The sequence below is a fragment of the Malania oleifera genome, chromosome 1, assembly GCF_029873635.1.
Source record: "Malania oleifera isolate guangnan ecotype guangnan chromosome 1, ASM2987363v1, whole genome shotgun sequence".
Lineage (NCBI taxonomy): Eukaryota > Viridiplantae > Streptophyta > Magnoliopsida > Santalales > Ximeniaceae > Malania > Malania oleifera.
Window position 1 is genome coordinate 61,029,156 of NC_080417.1, and position 20,492 is coordinate 61,049,647.

Below are 20,492 nucleotides of genomic sequence, written 5' to 3' on the forward strand. Positions count from 1 at the left end.
GCTAATGCCAGCTCCACATAAATATCACAAAAAAGTCAAGGACACGACACATGTTTTCCATGTATAAAGATGCTTCAACCGGTTAATGCTTCAAATGGATTCTCGACAAGTTTGTGAATAAGTTGATCTAGGGTGGTCTTGGTTGGATATAGTGAGTAGGTGAGAAGATGCTAGGGTGAAGGACCCGACACCTCATAGATAGGCAGGATCCTTCTCAGACTAGTCCACTTCATACACTTACCATTGTTCCTTACAGTATGTGAGATGTTTGATCACGACACTCCTCCTCACATATGATGAGTGAACCCATCTTCTTTGAGTGTTTTTGAGGGTATACTAGTTAGGCCGAGTCAAAGCAACCGTTCTGTAGGTGTCCAGTGGTATCTTAGGTGTACTGAGTCACACACATCACACACACCTTGAGAGTTCACCTGTTTATACTCGAACTTATATGACTGCATTAACTCTGAAATGTGCCACTAATTAACTTCATGTGAGTAAATTGTTCTTAATTGAAATATAAATGATCAAACTTGCACGAGTGACGTGCTTAAAGTTGTGTGTATTGAATAGGAACAAGCTTGTGTAAAATTCAATTATGTTCTTGTATGTGAAATGGTATACTTGTGTTGCATGTGCATTGATTTCATGATCATTAGAGTTTGTAGTTGTAGGAACCACCCTAAGACTCATTCACATCATTTGTTAGAGACTAGCAAAACGTTAGTTGGGGGTATGATTATGCGCCAAAACTGCGTAATTGGGCATCTTAACCCGGACTTTACTACTTCTATTTTTAATTAAATGTCCAATTATATCTAATATTTTAACAAAGTTCTGAATTTATCATTCTTGAGTTTTATTGTACAATTTATGAATTTTTGGCAATTTTTTATCACACAAAAATTCCTAGGAATCAAAACCAGCACTTGTTTGTAATTCATGCATAACTTTTTTGTCCAAGTTCTAATTGAGACGATTCAAACTTCTAGAAAAATATAAAAGGATTATCTACAACTTCTGTGTTTTGAGTTTTGCGAGAAATAGGCTCCAAAAGGGTCAAAACAGGCTATGAACATAGAACAAAAAAATGAATATATATATATATATATATATATATAATAGTTGGGTTGTTGATGTGACCTGGCCATGTAGGCTGAGTAAGCTTTTTCCAATCGGGCCAGGACACCCAAATCCTATGGCAATAGCTCTTCTTCCCTTTAAATAGTTTATTTCTCCTCCTTTTGTGCTGTTGGGCGCTGCCCCCAGCTAAACCCCCGACCCTCTTTTTCTCCTTCTCTTTACCTTGCCCTATTCTCGTCTTTTCTCTCTCTGTTTCTATCTTTCTTTCTCTTTCTCTCATCTCTCTCGCCCTCTCTCCTCTGTTCTCTTCTCTCTCTCCCCCTCTTCCTTATCTCCTGATCTCAACTCTCTTAATCTCCCTTTCATCTGGCCGCCATCAGAACAACCCGCGAGCAGCCATCTGCTCCTTCACAGTTGAGAACCACCAATGCTCCTCTTATTTGCCATAGAACTCCTCCACAACCCTATTCCAGTAGTTTCTCGGCCATCCAGCAACAGCAGTTACACCATAGAACTCCTCCAACCTCCAACCCTGCAGGTTTTCCTCCGAGCAACAGTACCAGATTCCTCCGAGCAGCTCTTGGACAACCTCTTCCCAAGCCAGACCTCTTGCAGATCTTCCCAGCTATCATGAACCACCAAGAGATCCTCTTATCCAGTTCCAGCTCCTTCATCTATTGCAACAGTCCACGGAAACACCGAAGACCATAGTTTTCCCTATAGTAGTTTTTTCTCTCTCTCTCTCTCTCTCTCTCTCTCTCTCTCTCTCTCTCTCTCTCTCTCTCTCTCTCTCTCTCTCTTTTTCATCTTTTCTTTTTCTTTTATTATTTTTCTTTAATCAGTTGGATGTTGTTAACTTTTTACTTGAGTTTTATTGGAATTTCTAGATTTCGAGTATTATTTAGGGTATTTTATTATTATTGAATTTTAATTGTTTAATGATTCTCTTTCAATTAAATTTTTGTCATAGATTAATTTAATGATCTGAGTTGTTTAATTAATTTAGTAAGGTTCAGTTTAGCTCCTGGTTAGTCTTCTTCAAGATAAGAGTAGCTTAGTTAAAGTTTGTAATTTTAATGTGCTTCCGGTTATCATTAAGTGTTAGGAAGCTAATTTTATTCTAGTTTGTATTCAAATGTATTTCTTTTGTATTTGAGTGTGTTTCTTTTAATTGCATGTTTTATTTAGTCAGGGAAATTACTCTAGTTAGTCTTTTTTACAAAATTCATTATGTGTTCCAGTTCTTGTTCGGATGTTAGTGTAGGGTTTCCGTTGTTGCTCTTTATTTCAGTGCGTGTTAGTTTTAGTATTTTAATTTGCGTGTTATTTAATTTGTCAAAAGTGAAATTAAAAAATCTTGAAAATCCCGATTCTGAACTGAGTTCAGTACATTTTTATTTTCAATTGGACGAATGTAAAATTTGATATTAAAACGCATTCCTTAAGGAGATGGTCTAGCCCTTGGGCTGAATATTACACGACAGAACTCCTACCCTTGGGATAGCCTCTGAGATGCTCATTTTTCGAGTGAGTCAATATTCATGTTAAAGTTTTATTATGCACTTCTCATAGATGCTTATTTTTCATTTATTCATGTGATCATAAGCATACATGGTCAAGATCTTTAAAAAAAAAAACATGTTTTATACTTAATAACTTAAATTTTCAAAATACCAATTTCAGAATGCCAATTTTTCAAACATCCACATGTAGCATGCTACATATCATCATGAGCCTATTTTTTTAAGCCGGCAAGGAAAGCAATCCAAGCGAAGTGTTGTATTATCCAACACATCAAAGTAAATGCCCAAAACAAACTTAGATCGAGCCTTGTCCTTTAAGTTTGCTTCTCTACTATGTAGTAGACCAAGCTCTCGTATAATGGTTATAAATCTATCTTCTGAGAGTGGTTTAGTAAAGATATCAGTCCATTGGTCATTTGTACTAATGAATTCTAGAATAATGTCTTCTTTTTTAACACGATCTCTTAGGAAGTGGTGTGTTTTGTTCAATGTGGTTTGTTCTTGAGTGTGAAATAGGATTTTTAGATATGTTAATCGTACTCGTATTATCACACTTAATTGGTACAGTTGTGTATTTTAAATTGAAATCTCTTAATTATTCTTTCATATAAAGAGTTTATGCACAACAGCTACCAACTGTCACATATTCGGCCTTAGTAGTTAACTATGCCACAGAATTTTGTTTCTTAGAAAACCAAGAAACTAAATATCTTCCTAAGAAGTGGCATGTGTCACTTGTGCTTTTTCTAACTATCTTACAACCAGCATAGTCCGCATCTGAATAGCTGTTCATTTCAAAATCGGTGTCTTTAGGGCACCATAGTCCTAAGTCCATTGTGCTTATTAAGTATCTTAGGATTCTTTTAACAGCTAATTGGTGTGATTCCTTAGGTGCTGATTGAAAACATGCACACATATACACATTAAATATTATATTGGGTCTACAAGATGTTAGATATAGTAAACTTCTAATCATGCCTCTATAGTGCTTTGTGTCTATAGATTTTCCCTTTTCATCTTTGTCTAGGCTGATGTTGGTACTCATAGGTGTGCCTATAGGTTTACTATTTTCCATACCAAATTTTTGTATCATATCTTTTATGCATTTGGATTGACTTATAAAAGTTTCATTCTTTGCTTGTTTAATTTGCAGGCCAAGGAAATAGTTTAACTCTCCCATCATGCTCATTTCAAATTCTTCTTGCATACATTTTGTAAACTCTTTACATAGATGTTCATTTGTAGCACCAAATATTATATCATCTATGTAGATTTGAACTAAAAGTATGTCATCTTCCTTATTTTTAATGAACAAGGTACTATCATTTTTTCCTCTTGAAAATCCCTTCTCAATTAGAAATCCACCGAGTCTTTCATACCAAGCCCTAGGGCCCTGTTTTAGTCCATATAAAGCCTTAGTTAGTCTAAATACATGGTTAAGATTTTCAATATCCTCAAAACTAGAGGGTTGATCAACATATACTTTTTCATTAATATACCCATTCAAGAATGCACTTTTGACATCCAATTGGTATAACTTAAATTCTTTGTAGGAAGCGTAGGCTAACAAGATTCTAATGGCTTCCATTCTAGCTACAGGGGCAAAGGTTTCATCACAGTATATTCCTTCTTCTTGATTGTACCCCTTTGCTACAAGTCCAGCTTTGTTTCTAGTGATTATACCATTTTCATCCTTTTTATTTCTAAATACTCATTTAGTTCCTATGATCGAATGATTTTCCGATTTGGGTACTAATTTACATACTTGGCTTCTTTCAAATTGGTTTAATTCTTCTTGCATTGCAACTATCCAAGATTCGTCCTTATGGGCTTCTTCAACATATTTAGGTTCATTTTAAGATAGGAATGCATAATGATTGCAAAGGTTCTTTAGTGAAGATCTAGTAGTCACACCTCTAGATGGTTCACCTATAATTTGTTCTTGAGGGTGATATTTCTTATACTTCCATTCTCTTTGTAATTCTATATTTTCTATGAGTTCATCTTTTGATTTTTCTTCATTTATTTCCTTTTCTTCCTTGATCTCTATCTCATCCTCCTTTTTGAACATATAATCTTTTTCTTCATTTTTTACTTCTCTTGAAAAAGGGTTAGATTCATCAAAGTCTACGTGAATTGATTCAACTATGGTGAGTGTTCTTTTGTTGTAGACTCTATAGGCTTTATTATTTGTGGAGTATCCTAGGAAAATGTTTTCATCCAATTTAGCATCAAATTTTCCTAAGTTGTCTTTGTTATTTAGAGCGAAACACTTACATCCAAAGACATGAAAGTAATTTATGCTAGGCCTTCTTCCTTTCCACAATTCATAGGGTGTCTTGTTTAAGTTTGATCTAATGGAAACCCTCTTAATTATATAGCTAGATGTATTTATAGCTTCGGCCCAAAAATATTTGGGTAGGTCATTTTCATTAAGCATAGTCCTTGCCATTTCTTTGAGGGTTCTATTTTTCCTTTCAACAACTCCATTTTGTTGCAGGGTTCTAGGTTCTAAAAAATTGTGATTTATACCATGTTCATTACAAAATTGTTCAACACTTTGATTCTTAAATTGTCTTCCTTGATCACTTCTAATATTTGAGACATTATACCATTTCTCATTTTGAAGCTCCTTACATGAAGTGATTAATGAGTTGCAAGCTTCTTCTTTGTTATCTAGGAACAACACCTATGAGTATCTTGAGTAATCATCAATGATTATAAAGGCGTATTGTTTTCCTCCTCAACTTTGGGTTCTAGTAGGACCAAACAAGTCTAAGTGTATGAGTTTTAGGGGTCTACTAGTTTATATATGATTCTTCGTTTTGAAGCTTTTCTTGATTTGTTTTCCTAATTGACAAGCATCACACACTTTATTTTTAACAAATTTGGTGTTAGGCAAGCCTTTAACTAAATTCTTTTTAGAGAGCATGGATATAAGATCCATGCTTGCATGTCCTAACCTCCTATTCCAAAGCATACTATTCTTGCTCATGGCTACTAAGCAAGTTATGTCTTGAGAGACTAAGCTATCAAGGTTTATGCAATATACATTGTTCATTCTAAGTGCAGTGAATAGTGTCTTTTGATCCTTAGAATCTTGAATTACACATTTTTCTTTCCTAAATATTATTTCAAATCCTTTGTCTCTAAGTTGATTAATGCTTAGTAAATTATGCTTTAGACCATCTACCAACAAGACATCATCTATAGTAAGTGAAGAGTCTTTACTGATTTTACCTATTCCGATGATCTTGCCTTTTGCATTGTCACTGAAGGTAACAAATCGTCCATCCTTTTGTGTAAGAGAGGTGAACTTAGATTTATCTCCTGTCATATGCCTTAAACATCCGCTGTCCAAGTACCATTTATCCTTAGACGGTGTGGTCCTAAAGCAAACCTACAAGAAAGGATTTAAGTTGTTACTTTTGGAACCCAAACCTTCTTAGCTTTCTTTAAATCTTGTCTAGTTTTGGCATTTATCTTCCACTTATCTTTTACTCTAATGTACTTTTTCCTAAGTGGACAATTAAACATTATGTGTCCTTTATTTTTATACATGTAGCAAGTGGTGTGCTCATGAATATTTTTTGATGAAGTGCTTGCATAATGTCAAGATTGATTTACAAAATATCCATAAACAAGTTTTTCTTTCTTTTGTTTGGTGCTTCATTATAACCAATTCCTTCTTTGTTGTTTGCCATTCTTTGTTGTCCTACCATCTTTTCAAATTTATCCTTACCTTTGGTAAAGTTGTAGATGATCTTTTCTTTCTCTTGAATTTGATTTTTAAGATCATTTATTTCTTGCACTTTCTTACAATCTTCATTTACTTTAGACTTAGCTAATTCTTGAGATAAGTTATCTACTTTCTTCTCAAGTTCTTCAACCATTAAGTCTTTTTCTTCTTCAACAAGTTTTGAAGATTCAAGTTGATTTCTAAGTGCTTTATTTTGTTGTTTCAAGCTTGTGTTCCTCTTTGAGATTTTAATAAACTTGTTATGTAGAAAGAGTAATTCAGCTTGAAGTTCTTTGTAAGAAGGCATACTATCACACAAATTACTACAAGATTCATTACACAAATCTTCAGAGAGATAATAATAAGAGTTTACCTCTTCATTATGCGCCATGAAGCACATGTTTGCTACTTCTCGATCACTTGGCTCACATTCCGATTCACTCGAACTAGTGTCATCCCAGGTTGCCTTCGTTGCAGACTTCTTTTTCTTCTTTTCCTTCTTGAGTTGCGGGCATTCTGGTTTGATGTGTCCAACCTTTTTTCAATGATAGCAAGTGGGAGGATCATTTTTGTTTTCGTATTCTTTTTTATTGCTTTCTCCGTTTTTAGCTTTTGATCCATTAAATTTTATAGCAATTTTTTTGTTTCTTCTTAAGAATTTTCCAAGTCTTTTAGTTATGAAAGCTAAGTCCTCATCTTTTAATTCACTAGATTCATTATCTTCCTCACTTGAATATTCTTTCAAAGCTTTTAGAGCTATGGACTTCTTTTTTTTTTTTTTTTTTAGTGCTTCTTTCTTTTAACATCATTTCATAGGTTAGAAGAGATCCTATGAGTTCATCTAAGGAGGTTGTTTTAAGATTTTTTCCTTCCATAATGGCTGTGGCTTTTGGTTCCCAAATAGGTGGAAGTGCTCTTAGAATTTTACGGATCAACTCATGGGTGGAATAAGTTTTTCCTGAAGCACTTAGGGAGCTTATGATATGGGTGAACCTAGTGTACCTGCTTATTATACTTTCTTCGGAGTTCATCCTAAAAGCTTCATATTCACTGGTCAACATATCGATTCTACTTTCCCTAACATCTACCGTGCCTTCATAGGTTACTTCCAATTTATCCTAAATCTCTTTGGCTATTTTACATGCCATTACTCTATTAAATTCATTTGCATCAAGTGCACAGTATAAGACATTTATTGCACTTGAGTTAATTTGCAACATTTTGTAATCTGAGTCATTTAGTTCTTTATCTTCTTTAGGTACTTCTTTTCCATCAACAAGCTTAGTAGGAATAAATTTCCATTTGTGACAACATTTCATGCTTTCCAGTCCATTGTTTGAAGGTAGAATCTCATTCGTTGCTTCCAAAAGGTGTAATTTAATCCACAAATGATGCGTGGCCTAGTTGAGGATTAACCCTCACCAAAGGGAGCTACTCCAATTTGTGTCATTTTGATCTTTGTATAGCTACTTGCTAGGTTTTGCTATAACCGGGTTCTGATACCAATTGAAACCTAAGGTGTAGTCCCAAGAGGGGGGGCGAATTGGGTTACTTAAAATTTCTTTGATTCTTTTTGAGAACTCTTGTCCCATTTCACAATGTCTTAAGGATTACTTGTATTTTTCTTAATGAGACAATCCATAGAAATTCCTATTTTCTAATTAATCCACAATCAACTAATATAATGAATTAACTTACTATTCAAACACAACAACCACCCAACAAAAATCAATTTGAATCTTTAGAGTCCCTGTATATAAATATACAACTCCCGTTCTTGTCTTTTGATTTTGAATATTACAACGACATTCAAACACTTTTTCAACATCATAACTTTATTAAACCTTCAACAAATATGTTTTTGGATGTTAACCAATCAATGCATTTCCTTTCGGTTTCCGCAAAAGATCGATTAACCAACATACTCCCTTTCCATTTCCGCAAATCCAAGAACAAATTAGTTTTTGGGTTTACTTAATTTCTAATATGTGTTTGCTTTATAATTAAAAGTATTAAACATCCACGCAGGGTATATCGTTGCTGAAATTAAAAGAGAGTAAGGATAAGAGAGTGACACCACCACTTTAAAGAGGTTTGACTTATACCCAGCCTACGTCCTCGCCTTAGGTCAAGCACCCAAGGAATTTACTATATCTTGTTCCTTCCGGGTGGAACAAAAACCTTACACAATTTACCCTCTTTTTCTGGAAGAGAAACCACTCCAAGCACCGACTTGTTCTTAGTCCAACGATCCAACAAACCTTTGAATCATTCAAAGTACAAGAAGATAAAAGTAGATCTGCGTACAAAAAATTCTCTCAAAACTCAGAGCAGGTTGTACAAATTGAGTTCTAAATTATACTTCAAAATACCAAAGCTAAATAGAATATGAGAAGTTTTAAAGTTTTAGAAGTCACCGATGATTCTTTAAAAAGAATTGAGTGCAACTCGGAACCAAGCTTTTGATTTTTCAATCCACCAAAAACTTAGAGTGTTTCTCCAGCAAAATGATGTGAGTAAAGGAACTTAAGGAGAATTTCAGTGCAGGAAGAATTTCAGTGTATTGACTGTTTGATCTCTTAGGCTTATCTTGCTTGTCTATTTTTCAGTTTTTCACTTTCCGAAGGAGGTATTCATAGATTTTTCCAAAGAACAATTTCCTCATTTAATTAGGTAGCATTAAATTATTGAAATAATTTTGAAATTCAAAATTTTTTAAAAAATAATTTTCTTATTTAATTAGGTAGCATAAAATTATTGAATTAATTTCGAAATTAAAAATTGTTCCAAAGAACAATTTCCTTATTTAATTAGGTAACGTTAAATTATTGAATTAATTTTGAAATTCAAAATTTTTCCAAGGAACAATTTCCTCATTAATTAGGTAGCATTAAATTATTGAATTAATTTTGAAATTCAAATTTTTTCCAAAGAGCAATTTCCTCATTTAATTAAATTATTTAATTAATTTGAAAATTCAAAATTTTTGCAATGAACAATATCCTCATTTAATTAAATTATTGAATTAATTTTGAAATTCAAAATTTTTCCAAAGAACAATTTTGAAAACCCAGAAGGTTGGCAGTCGCTTGATAAGACTTGGCAGTAGTCTAACTTGACCAGCCAGATGCCTGTCAGTGCTAAGGTAGTCGCCTGGAACCCTACTGCCTCCTAAATTATTTCTTTTAAATTATGGCAGTCACCTGCCTATATAAGACAGTCGCCTAGCTCTCAATTTTTTTTTTTTTTTTTTACTTTGAAAACTTTCTTCCTTTGAGACCTTTTAATCAAAGACATTTTTTAAGGTCTTTCAAAAATGTGTTTCTTAGTTTGTTTTGATTTATAAGAGCTTCACATGTATCTAGATAGTATGGGGCTTTGAAATACTTACAACAATCCTTCTAATCATGGTTTTCCTAAAACACTAAGTTCTTCAGCCTCCTTCAGCTTCTCAAGATTCACTTTTGACTTTAAGAACTGTTTCGCCTTTAACCTCTTCATTTGTTCTTCATTGACCTCTATATTTTGAGGACTAGATTGACATTGAACTTGAGCTTATCAATCGTGAGTGCCCTTTTACCTAAATCAAATCACTTAACACAACATGTTAAAGCATCCTTCATTTTGTTATCATCAAAACAATATTGAAAATCCCAATTAGGCCAACAATATGGATAGCAGATGTTCACGTCACATGACCAGGGATAAAGTGAAGTTCACATCCATCATACCCAAGGATGAAGGATTTGTCACTTTTGGAGATAATGCTAAGGGAAAGATCACAAGTGTAGGTAAAGTTGGTAATGATTCATCACTAATTATAGATGATGTTTTTCTCGTTGATGGTTTAAAACACAACTTATTGAGTATAAGTCAACTGTGTGATAAAGGTTACAAAGTGTCTTTTGAACATGACAAGTGCATCATTGAATACAAAACTGATAATAAGATATTGTTCACTGCTGAACGTCATGAAAACGTATATACCACCAGTTTTGATAACTTAACCTCACAAAGTGTGACATCTTCTCTTCTATGAACGAAATTAGTTGGATTTGGCATAGGATACTATGACACGCAAACATGGACTTAATATCTAAACTAGTTAAAGGAGACTTAGTTAAGGGATTGCCTCAAACAAAATTCGTCAAAGATAAAATTTGTGAGGCTTGTCAACTAGGAGAACAAGCAAGAACAAGCTTTAAGAAAAAGAAAGAAATCTCCACTACAAGGCCACTCCAAATGCTACACTTAGACTTATTTAGTACAAACCCAATTCGATGTTTAGGACGAAAATCATACGCATTCGTCATTGTTGATGATTTTTCAAGATATACATGGGTACTATTATTAGGTCACAAAGATGAAGCGTGTGAATAATTCATAAACCTGTGCAAGAAAATCCAAAATGAAAAAGGATATACTATCACTAAAATTCGAAGTGATAGAGGTAGAGAATTTAAAAATCAAGGCATGGAAGACTACTACAATTCATTAGGAATATCTCATATTTTTTTGGCCCCTAGAACACCACAACAGAATGGTGTAGTTGAAAGGAAGAATAAGTATATACAAGAAATGGCCAAAAATATGCTTAACGAACATAAACTACCTAAGTACTTCTGGGCTAAGGCGGTGAATGCCGCCTACTATGTTCTAAATAGAGTTTTGATTAGACCATCTCTAAACAAGACCCCATACAAGTTATTGAATGGCCATAGATCAAACATATCATATTTTCATGTCTTTGGCTGTAAATGTTTTGTGCTTAGAGACAATGAACATTTAAGAAGATTTGATGTGAAATCAGATGAAGGTATCTTCCTAGGGTATGCCTTAGATAGTAAAGCGTACAGAGTTTATAACAAAAAAACATTAACGGTTATAGAATCTATTCATGTAGTGTTCGATGAGTCAAATTCGTTCTCCAAAAGAACTGATGAAGATGAAATTGAGATAAATAGGGAATTCGAGAAACTATCCATTGAGAAGGATTCAGAAAATAAAAATGAAATTAAGGAACCATCCACTGAAACTAATCAAATTGAAAATGAGGTTAATGAACCACCTAGAGAATGGAAGTATATAAAGAATCATCCCATTGATCAAATAATAGGTGAACCATTACGTGGAGTAGCTACACAATCCTCACTTAGGAATATGATGAGTCATTTTGCCTTTGTATCTCAAGAAGAACCTAGGAATGTGGGTGAAGCAATTGAGGATGACTCGTGGGTGTTGTCCATACAAGAGGAGTTAAACCAATTTTAGAGAAACAATGGACATGAGTTCCTAGACTTGAGGATAAGTCAATCATTGGGACAAAATGGATATATAAGCACAAGAAAGATGGACATGGGATAGTTGTTAAAAATAAGGCTAAACTAGTAGCTCAGAGATATAACTAGGAAGAAGGAATAGATTTTGAAGAAACCTTTGCACCTGTTGCTATAATGGAAGCCATTCAAATGCTTTTAGCCTATGCTGCTTATAAAGACCTCAAACGATATCAAACGAATGTCAAGAGCTTTTTTTCTAAATGGTTACATAAGTGAAGAAGTGTATGTAGAACAACCCCTAGGCTTTGAAAACTATAAGAATCCATATCACATGTATTGACAGACAAAAGCCTTGTACGGTTTAAAGCAAGCTCCCAAAGCTTGGTATGAAAGGTTAAGCAGTTTTCTAATAGAAAATGGATTTATCATAGGAGGGATAGACACAACTCTGTTCATAAAGTCTAAGAAAGATGACATTCTGCTAGTCCAAGTATATGTAGATGATATTATATTTAGAGCTACAAATAAAGAATTGTGTAATGAATTTGCTAATACTATGCAAAATGAATTTGAGATGAGCATGATGGGTGAATTAAATTTCTTCCTAGGACTTCAGATCAAACAAGAAAAATATGGAATATTTATAAATCAATCAAAGTACATTAGAGATCTACTAAAAAATGTTTATATGGAAGATGGAAAATTACTAGGTACACGTATGAGCGCTTCATTGAAATTAGACAAAGATGAACAAGGTATACTAGTAGATGTTAAGCTTTATTGTTGAATGATTGGTAGCTTACTATATCTAACTGCCTTTAGACCTGACATAATGTTTAGCATATGTTTGTGTGCAAGATTTCAGGCTACGCCAAAAGAGTCACATTTGTTAGCTATCAAACGAACACTTAGATACCTGATAGGAACCGTTGAACTTGGGTTATGGTATCCTAAGTATAGATCTTTTGAGATTATTAGCTATTCAGATGCTAATTTTGCTGGTAGCAAAGTGGATAGGAAATGCATGAATGGTGCTTATCATTTCTTAGGACATTTGTTAGTCTTTTGGTTTTCCAAGAAGCAAAATTCAGTTGCTCTTTTGGAAGAACACATAACGGCAAGTAGTTGTTGAGCTCAAATGCTATACATGAAGCAACAATTAATGAATTTTGGATTAAGCTATGAAATAATTTCTCTAAGATGCGACAATACAAGTGCAATAAACATCTCAAAGAATCCAATACTACATTCATGAACTAAGCATATAGAAATATGACATCACTTTCTTCTTGATCATGTACAAAAACGAGATGTGACACTTGAGTTTGTATACACAGATGAATAATGTGCAGACATATTCACGAAACCACTTGCAGAGGATAGGTTTATCCAAATTAGGTGTGAATTAGGCCTGATGCATAGTCGAGAGGTTGCCTAATCATTATCACATTAATCAATATTTGGTATCCTCACATAATCTTTGAAATTTGGCACACTGTGTATGTTCACAATGCAATTTACATTCCACAACACAGATTTATGCATTAGCAAGGGGGATGGTTGATGTCAAAAGGGGGAGAAGTTAATTTTATTTTTGTCAAATATGATGGTTGAACAAGTTTAAAACTTTAAGATTTCAAATGGGAGAAGAAAATAAGGTTATTTCCACTCATGCATTATTATTATACACCTTTCTATTGATGTCAAAATGGGGAGAAAAATTAGGAGCAAAAATTGTAGACACAACTAATTGTGCAAAGGGGCAGAACAATAATAGCAAAAATTGTTGGCAATACTAATTGTGCAATGGGGGAGAAAAATCAGGCTAAACAACTTTTGTATGAACATGAGCATATTTCAATTCGAATCAGGCTAAACAACATATGTATGAATATAAGCATATTTCATTTGGCATAAGCATATTTTACTTACTGAATATTTGATGCATTAATTGAGGGGGAGCCTTGTTAGGCGCAACCCATTTTATTCTATATTTTTGCTTGTGTATTTTTCATCATCAAAAAGGGAAGATTGTTGACTCTATGAGTCCAATCCAGTTTTGATAATGACAAATCACTTGGTATTTGATTTGTGTATTAACATTGTGAACAAGAACTGTATTAAGCATGCACGAAAGGATAACAAGTCACGGAAGCCATGGAGATTAAAGCATACATATCTTGGCACAATTCAAGGATCTAAAAGAGTTTGAGAATGAAGATACAAGTGACAAGTTCAAGAACGTCATGGGAATGGGTACATAGAACTAATGTATTTACATTTTCATATGATTTAATTTGAGGCTCAAATCATAACCTAGAATGACCATCGGACTCATGCATCTCATGAACATCATTAGGGACGTTCATGGACATAGAAATATTTTTAAAACCCCAAAAAATATTTTTATAAAAGAGCCAAGAAAGAAAGCAAAACATATTTTTGAATTGAAAAGAAAAAATCCAGGAATTGGGAACTTCAGTAGAATGAACTCAACGGTCAATATCTTGAAGTTGCAACTTCAGAGGACCGAAGTTAACCTCAGTCATCTTAAGAATTTCTTCAGAAGACCGAAGATTAAGTTCAGTCGCCCGAAGAATTAATAGTGAAACACAGAACCTGGCAGAAGCACCTTAGAAGACTGAACTCATACTTCAGACGTTTGGACCTGACACTTTAGTTGTCTGAACCCCAACTTCAGTCGTCTAACCCTGTGTCAAAGTTAATTTTTTGAAGCTCTAAGGAATTTTAGTCGTCTGGGCCTTTAACCTCAATCATTTGAACTTGCGAAAAAACTTAAAAATCTAATTTTTAATGAGAGAACTCGCGAGATATTTTTTGATCCAATGGTTGAGATCTATACAAAGGGCAAGATCCCTATATATTGAATATATAAACCCTAGTGCGTTAGCTAAGATCAATGAGAAGAGAAGAGAATGTCTTTTTGAAAGAGAATTGAGAAACTTGAACATATAGCTATATGATTGCTTGGACTCCAGCTCATACTCATCAAGATTAGGCAAATCAAATCAGAAAATCAAAGGGAATTCATTTACACATATTGATTTCAACTTGGTATTGAGGTTTGGTAGATCTATTTATTATTTTCAAGCATTTCTCATCTCATAATATGTTATTGAATATTATTAGAGAGATTGATCTTGAGTATCCATATACATATAAAGATTGTTTTTTAACAAGATCATTACTTGAGAAAGATTTTTGCCATTGGTTGAATAGTTTTTTATTCAAGAGTGTGTCTTGTTAAAGACTTGATATTTTTGATACTTCAAAACCATTTGATTAAATATCCTTAGAATATATATATATATATATATATATATATATATATGTATATATTTAGGAATATTTTTCTGAAAAATCTTATGTTAGTTTTTTATCATTGGTAATCTCATCATATATATACATATATTAATTTGCATATTACAAAGATCATATTGTGGTTGAAAAGCTGGGAGAAAGCTTATTGATTTAGATCTTTACGATATTCAAGACAATTTTTTTAATAAGATCGTATTTGATATTTGAGCATCTTGTCTTCAAAGCTATTACTCATACAAATATTTTGGAAGATTTGATAAAAGAGAAATTTAGTGAATCATATTCTTGTATATAACGATTATATCGTTACATACATTCTGAGCTTCAAGTTTCATCATATGATTATGTATTAAGAATTTCAATTATACTCACTAGATTTTTTAGAAGCAGCATTTAGTGTTTTGCATATTTGATATTGTATTGTAATCACGGTTCGGGTTGTGAACTGGGTTTGAGGAGAGAGTTGTATCTCTTGTAAGCAATGAATTAGGAGGAAGTTGTACCTCTTGTAAGCAGCGGATGTAAGGGAAGCTCCGTCCCAATTTAAGAAGTAGGGATTATAGTAGAATCCTTGAGTGGGTTGCTTAAGGCAAGGATAAAGGCCTAATTGGCTGAACCTCGTAAAATTGCGTTTGCATTCTCTCTTCCTTTATCTTTTTAATTTTCGTAACGCACTTCATTACTTATATCGCATGTATGTATGTTGAATAATCTCACACGAACTTGATAAGTAATTTGTTAAATTTAGAAAGAGAGACTAAGAAGTAAATAAGTTTTAAAGAATTTTAAAATACCCAATTCGCCCCCTTCTTGGGATTACACCTAAATTAACATAATCTAATCCCCTTACCTCTTCCTAAAAATATGCAAATTACATTCTAAAAATGAAAACCCTAGCTTCGTTGACCCGCCTCGGAAATAACTAGGCAAGTCGAAAGAGGAGAGGGAGAGATGATCAAGGAGCGAGATTGAGGCCCAAGTGAGCTTACGGGAGTGAGAGTCACATGAGAAAGTGAGAGAAGAGAGACAGAGAGTCCAAAATTCTAATTTAGAAAAAGAGAGAGAGAGGGAGAGAGAGGGAGAGAGAGAGAGAGAGAGAGAGAGAGAGAGAGAGAGAGAGAGAGAGGGATATTTGAGTTACTACATCCTCCCCACTTTACAAAAATTTCATCCTCAAAATTTTTTAACTCATTCTTATCATCACTTCTAGAATTACCGAATCGATCATCCGACTCTAGGAAGAGCCAGTAGCCACCCACATAGCATCCTTGACTTACTCAAAAAATGAGCAGCTCGAAAGCTATCCCAAGTATAGGAGTTCTGTCGTGTAATATTAAGCCCAAGGGCTAGATCGTCTCCTCAGGGAATGCATTTAATCTCAGATTTTACGTTCTTCCAATCAAAATTAAATTGCACTGAACTCGGTTCAGATTCGAGTTTTCAAGATGGTTCAATTTCACTTTTGATGAATTAAATGACACGTAATTTAAAACTCTAAACTAACATTCACTAAATAAAAGAAAACAAGAATAGAAACCCTACGTCTACTTAAAGAAACATTAGGACACGCGTTAATAAAAACTGGAAACCTAAAACATGGAACTAAAACATGTAAGAATGGAAACTCTAATCTACCTAAGGAAACATCGAAACACGCACTAATTAAAAATGGTAACATTAATCATGGAATTAAAGCACATAATGGAAACTCAATCACACACACACACATTAAAAATCGAAACTTTAACAAAAATCAAGAACTCGAACCAAAATAAAAAAAACACAAAAAAAAACCTAAATTTAAATGCTATCGAAACACAATAAAAATGCAAACTTTGATAAATCTGACCCTAATTAAGCTGAGCTTCAAAAAGAACCAAAAATTAAAAACATTCGCAATTCAAAATTTCAAATAACCCAATAAAAAATTAATACTTAACAATTATCCGACTAACACAATATATATAAAAAGAAAGAAAAGATGAGAGAAAGAGAGAAAGAAAAGCCATGAAAGCTTTAGGCCGTGGCAGCAGGGTGCTGTGCTATGGACTGTGCAGCAGCTCGTGGAGGCTCACGGGTGGTTTGTTGATTCACGTACAGCAGAGAGGCTGGAGGTTGGGTAAGAGAAAGCAAAGAAATTGGAGAGAAGAGAAGAAGGAGAGCAGGGAAGAATAAGAGAGAAGAGACAAAGAGCAAAGCAGAATTGAAAAGAACAAATAAAACAAACTAAAGAAGAAGAAGAAAAAGAAGAGGAAGGAGAAGAGGAGAATGGGGAGCCATGGGGGCTGCCTCCCTAGGGGGAAGAAATAGAGGAGCTTAAATAGGAGGCATTGGGTGCCCTAGACCCAGATGGAAAGGATTGACCCGGATGGGAAAGGGTTGACCCGTCAACTTGATTTTTTTCATTTTTTTCATTCTCTGTTTATTGCAAATTCTGCTCTTCTGGAGCCCTTATCTCACAAAACTCAAAACACAAAAGTTGTAGATGATCCTTTCCTCTTTCTCCAAAAATTTGAATCGTCTCGATCGGAGATTGGATGAAAAAGTTATGCACAAAATACGAACAGGTGTTGGTTTTGATTCCCGGGAATTTTCTTGTGACAAAAAATTACCAAAACTTCATAAATAGTGCAATAAAGTTCAAGAATGATTATTTTGGCACTTTATTAAAATATTGGATAATTTTTGACATTTAATTAAAAATATAAACCGTAAAGCCCGAGTTAAGCGTCCAATTACGCAGTTTCGGCGCGTAATCACACCCCCCAACTAACGTTTTGCTAGTCTCTAGCAAATGACGTGAATGAATCTCAGGGTGGTATCTACAACTACATACTCCAATAATCATGAAATCAATGCACATGCAATATAACTATACCACTTCACATACAAGAACATACTGAATTTCACACAAGCTCGTTCATATTCAATGCACACGACTCCAAAGCACGTCACTCATGCAAGTTTCATCATTTATATGTCATTTAAGAGTAATATACTCTCATGAAATTAGTCAGTGGCACATTCAGAGTTAATGCAATCATATAAGTTCGAGTATAAACAGGTAAACTCTCGAGGTGTGTGTGATGTGTGTGACTCAGTACACCTAGGACGCCAGTGGACACCTACAGAACGGTCGCTTTAACTCGGCCTAACTGGTATACCCTCAAGAACACTCTAAGAAAATAGGTTCACTCATCATATGTGAGGAAGAATGTCACGATCAAACATCCCACATATTAAAAAGGAACAAACGCTAGGTATATGGAGTGAACTAGTCTTGAAAGGATCTAGCCTATCTATGAGGTGTCGGGTCCTTCACCCTAGTATCTTCTCACCTACTCGCCATATCCAACCGAGACCACCCTAGATCAACTTACTCACAAACTTGTTGTGAATACATCTGAGGCATTAACCGGTTAAAGCATCTTCATATGTAGAAAATATGTGTCGTCCTTGACTTTTTGTGATATGTAATTGGGCCGGCATTGACATTTCATTTCATGCGCATGTGTATTGCTTGTTCTTTTTTTTCTGCTCATTCTTTATTTTCTGTCTTTTCTTGAGCAATAAGGACAATATAACACTTCTTTTGTAATCTTCAAACAATCAATGGGAATTAAGCTCGAATAGGAGTTCATGAATTAAGTCTATCTCTAAGGGTGGGTCAGCCTTCACATTTTGAGTAGGCTACAAGACCTAGGTTTCTATCTACCCACTAGGTGTCACCTCTAGGCTAGCAAATCAAAACATAGACTAGTGTACAAAGGAATCATCTAGAAAAAAGAATTGAGTTCCATGAACTCTGATTTGATATTAACGCTCAAAAGGATGATAAATAGCTCAAGGATATCTCATAAGGTGTCATAGTCTCCACGGGTGCTCTCTCAGTGCTCACAAGAAACCCTAAGTGCAATGAATCACGTGAATGTGTTTATTCAGCCTCGTGAGATGCCGTGTAAATACAGGAAATTATATAGTCAAATTAACACGAATGTACTACCAATCGATTCTTCATGGAGTCATAAAGTCATATAAAGAGAAACTATGCATGATTGACTCAAGTATGTCATTCTTAAGTTATACGCAAGTATGCAAAAGGTATGAGTCAGTGTTAAGCATGGCATAATGCAATGTAATTCATCAGTGCTCCTCCTTTCTTTCTCTCTCTTTTTGATTTTTTTTTTTTGTTTTTTTGTTTTTTTGTTTTTTTTTAAACCCAGTACGTGTACGTGCACAGTGTCACATGTGAATGCTCATCCCCCCCCAACTAAAGTGGAACATTGTCCTCAATGTGAAAGCATAGGGGAAATAGAAAATACTGTGCACGAGAAAAGTAAGGCGTACCTAAGTGGCGAAATAATGGAAAACAAAGATCGAACTATGAGAAAATAGACCTAAAAACTAACTAAAAATAAAATAAAATAAAATAAAAGGAAAATAAGGGAAAGAAAAACATCACAATTGTCTTGGCGGAGGCTCTGGAGGAATTTCTTCTTGTGGCCGCAGGTCTATAAATTGCACCGACGATTCTCCAAATTTAAGCCGCCACAGTGGATCAGTCTTCATACCTGCATGAAAACCAACCTCAAATGAATAAATGCGTGTCAAAATACCAAACAATATGTGTGCAGGTTGACCCTCGTGTGTGGACAAGAAAGGGTCTTTATTCAACATTGTGTCCAGGAAATGTACTTCTTTACGAACTAACGGTTGAGAGAAAATGATCGGAATAATTACCTGCAGTTCTTCAGAAGCATTAACATTAAAGGTTTTACCTGGTTCTTTGAAAATTATATGCTCACCAGACTGGTCACCCTCTTTATCGGGTGTACATATCATCATACCACTGCAAGAGTCTACCTCCACATTAGGCTCCTTAACATCTGATTTAGGTGGGAGTGACGGTTCCACGGTTTCTGAGCTCGGAGTATGAGGTACCACAGGTTGGTACTCCGTATGGGTATTAGTCTCCTCATCAACTAAATGCTCCGCTTTTGGGCTCGTTTCCTCTGATTTTTCTTTGAATTCATCTATTTCAGCCGTAACTTCCAGTGCTGGGACAACTATTTGTCCGACGATGAGCATGTCAGATTGGGGGTCGTCTTTCTCACTACTGAAGGTGATGGTGGCCTCTGCTGTCTCAAGAGAAACATCATGTATTTGTTGTTGCGGTTGCTGGTACTCTTGAGAACTAGGCTGAGGTTCTGCGAGTGTTTCCTCATTTTCTAAGATGTCCAACTGCTTGCTTATCGCATTAATGGTGTCCCGCAATTCATTATTATGATTGACTTGAGTTTGCATGAACTGCTAGAGCATGCTCGCCATCTGAGTTATGCTATCCTCCAGAACTTCTGACGACGTACAGCTCGGAGAGATCTGTGGTGGCTGGTATTGAGGCGGAGGAATATCCGGGTAGTTTGGTGGTTCATATGCATCACCACCACTAATTGTGCTGATAGGATGTGCAGTCATGGGTGCCTGAGTGTATCGTGTGTTGCACTGTGGGACATTGTCAGCTAAGTA